A 3977-nucleotide genomic window follows, 5' to 3' on the forward strand; every position below is an offset into this window, starting at 1 on the left:
ATTGCAGGCAAATGTACTTGACACATGGTGGGGGATGATTCAAGTGTGTTGAATTATTGCATAAAAAGGAATAAGGTATATATTATACACAGCAAGAGAGATACAAGAATATTGGTAGCACAATAGTGCATATCTGCAAAGTAAGCATACATCAGTGGAAGAGTGGATAAATAAAGTTGTGAAGGGTTAAAAAATGAAATATATAATATTGCACACAGCATAATGTATTCATAAACTTGACACAACTAAAATACGTATTTTTAGGGATTTTCGTGAGCTCAATAAAACTATATAAAAATAGAAAACGAAGGAATTATGAACATAGGAGTCAATATCATGCTAGAGTGAGGATCACATGCTTACTTTGGGAAGATGAAAGGCGGAACCATATGGTTTACATGTAAGTTATTGTCAAGACCCTAGATTTCATGAGTGGTGATAGATTCATGGATCATTATTATATTATTAAAAATAACTGATTGGCTAACTAAATAAAAGGAAATTATCTATGCATGGGCCAATGATAGGACTGGATTAGAAAGAACCTAATTCTGTATGAAATCCAATTGAGAAAAGTGGAGATGGGTTCAATGTATGAATTTCTCAACTTTCCTCCTATATGAACTCTCCCTAACACAGCCAGCTCCTCTTTGGCTGAAATTATAAAGCAAAAACACCAGCCTTCCTTTCTTTCTTTTCTTTTCTTTTTTTAAAGATTTTATTTATTTATTTGACAGAGAGACAGCGAGAGCAGGAACACAAGCAGGGGGAGTGGGAGAGGGAGAAGCAGGCTTCCCACGGAGCAGGGAGCCCGATGCGGGGCTCAATCCCAGGACCCTGGGATCAAGACCTGAGCCGAAGGCAGACGCTTAACGACTGAGCCACCCAGGCGCCCCCAGCCTTCCTTTCTGATAGGTGAATAGTTTGGGCCATCTTGGGTTTTTTTCTACAAAGAGACAAGAAAAATAAAGGAGATTTAATGGCTTAATGATATGTCCTTCTAGAGTCTTTTCAAAAGGGTCACAATTGGCTGAATTTTTGTTGGAATTGAATCTGTAGAAATTATAGACTAGAATTTATACACTGAAAATTCACTTATACCTCAACCATTTCTTGAATTCTTACTCTGCAAGGAAATAGGAACAATGATTTAGAGCCCCCCCGTCCAATACAGTAGCCATGAGCCACATGTGGCTATTGAGCACTAATCTGAAATAAGATGTGCAATAAAGTTAAATACAGACCTGGTTTCAAAGACAGCATGAATAAGATAACGTAAGCTACCTCATTAATAATTTTTATTATCAATTACATATTGAATGAAAATATTTTAAGTATATAAAGTTAAACAAAATGTATTATCACCATTAGTAATCAATTTTGTTAATCTTGACAATAACCTACATCTCCGTAGCATTATTTACAATAGTCAAGATATTGGTTTACAACCAACACTTATACTTACAACACTTGCAACCTAAATGTCCATCAATGGATGAATCATTAAATAAATTCACACACACACAACACGGAAATATTATTCAGCCATAAAAATGAAATCTTGCCATCTGCAACATCAATTGGCCTCGAGGTCATTACGTTAAGTAAAATAGGTCAGACAGAGAAAGGCAAAAACCATATGATTTCTCTTATATGTGGATTCTAAAAAAAAAAAAACCAAACCAAACAACAACAACAAAAAACCCAAAACAAGCTTATAGATGCAGAGAACAGATCGGTGGTTACCAGAAGTGGGGTTGGAAGGTAAGAGAAATTGGTGAATTTGTTTATTAGCTCAGATTAAAAATATATATTATTAAAATTAATTTTACCTATTTCTTCTCTTTTTATGTGGCTACTAGAAAATTAAAAGTTTCATCTGAATTTTACATTCTATTTCTTCTGGACATTGTGCATCTATATATATCAACACTCCTGTTACTATTGAGCTTTCTTATCTATTAACCTCTTGCTCCACTGAGTAAAAAAACAGGAAAAAAGGAAGATTTTGCTTCCAAACTCAGAGTTGCCAAAGCAATTCTTTTACGTAGGAAATGGAAAACTATTCCTAGAGGGAAGTTTTTAGGGACAGAGACTATCAGGTGATTGAAACTGGTTATTTCAGAGAAAATAAAGGGCCTTAATGGAGGAAACCAGGAGAAAATTCTTCATCCATCCTCCATGGTTTGGGGCAAAAATAATCCCTAATGTTATTAAAATCTGAAATGAAGTACAGTTGACTCTTGAACAACACAGATTTGAACTGCATGGGTCCGCATATAAGCAGATTTTTTAAAAATATAAATGCAGTACAGTATTGTAAATATTTTTTCTCTTATGGTTTTCTTGGTAACATTTTATTTTTTCTAGCTTACTTTATTATAAAAATACAGTATATAATATATACAACATATGAAATATGTGTTAACCAACTGTTCATGTTAGTAAGGTTATTGGTCAACAGTAGGCTATTTGTAATTAAGTTTTGGGGGAGTCAAAAGTTATACGTGGATTTTCAACAGTGGGGTTTGGCATTCCTAACCCCCCGCATGGTTCAAGGGCCAACTATATTCTAATCTGATAGTAAAGTAGATGACAGAGTCAGTAATAAATTAACAATGATAATAATATTAGTAATAGTAACAATGAAAATAGTAAAAATCAAGCAAAATCCATTGTATATTCTAGATGTCTAAAAGTAGCTTGATGAATGAACTGGGCATCTTAAGTGACAGAAATATTTTCTTAGGAAAGAATATAAAAAAGACAGGCTTTAAGTCTGAGATTTCCGTCAGAAGTCCCTGGTGGGAGAATCTAGTTTAGAGAACTCAGGTATCAACCTCAAACCGCTATGCACACACACACATAAATTCTAGGTGAGACGGAGATCCCCCAGTCAGGGAAAAATGGGTCGTAAATAATCTCTTCAGAGCATCAGTCCTTCACATGATCCTGCTGCTCGAGCTTACAGCAGTTTTCTATTGCTTAAAAGATTAAAATTACATCCAGTCTGGCACTCATCATTTTCCATTATACTTACTTCTTCAACACTTAGTTTTTCCCATATCTTATAAGAAGCCCATCTTCCTGTAAAAATGGACCCAATGCTCAGGAACTTGACCTCCTTTCCCTCATGGTCATCCTGTCACCCCCACCCCACTCAGAATTAATTGCTGCTTGAATGCACCACCCTTCCTAAAGTTTGTAAAAATTCTGTTATACACCTACTGTTTCCCTCCTTATAACCCCACATAAATTAATTCTTATTTTCTAATGACAATTAACATTTTTAGTTTTGAATTATAATTATTTTATGATTTTATTATAAATATTAAACTCTAAGCTTTTTCAGACAAACATAGCTGCATCTTAAAAGCAGTAGTAGTCCAATAAATATTCATCAAATTATATACATTTCACAGTTTAATAGAAAACAATATGATTTTAATCTTAGCTCTTATTCAAGCAAATGTCCATGACTTATTTATTGAAAACAAAAAATACAGTTTGGGAGTAGCTTCATCCTTATACATACTGACCTAGTTTATTTATCAGTCATGAAATGATTACAGTTATCAAAAATAATTACTTCAGAATTGACAGCTTTCACCTTGAAAACAAGACTTAACCTCATTTGTAATTGTTGAATTGCCATTTTTGAAAATAAATAATGTACCAAATTATATGAATATGTTTATTTTCACTTCACAGACGTCCCTCTACCTTTTCAACCAATCCTTCTAGGGGGAAAAAAAAAAGTTTGAATTATTTTCAGGCACTTAACAACCATTAGAGAGAAAAGAAAAGCTTTTCACCACTTTCTCTCGTTCCTTTACAAAGTTTAAAGTTCATTTAAAAATACCCTGATTATGGGGCGCCTGGGTGGCTCAGTTGGTTAAGCGACTGCCTTCGGCTCGGGTCGTGATCCTGGAGTCCCTGGATCGAGTCCCTGGATCGAGTCCCTGGATCGAGTCCCT

This window comes from Neomonachus schauinslandi, chromosome 2, assembly GCF_002201575.2.
Source record: "Neomonachus schauinslandi chromosome 2, ASM220157v2, whole genome shotgun sequence".
NCBI lineage: Eukaryota > Metazoa > Chordata > Mammalia > Carnivora > Phocidae > Neomonachus > Neomonachus schauinslandi.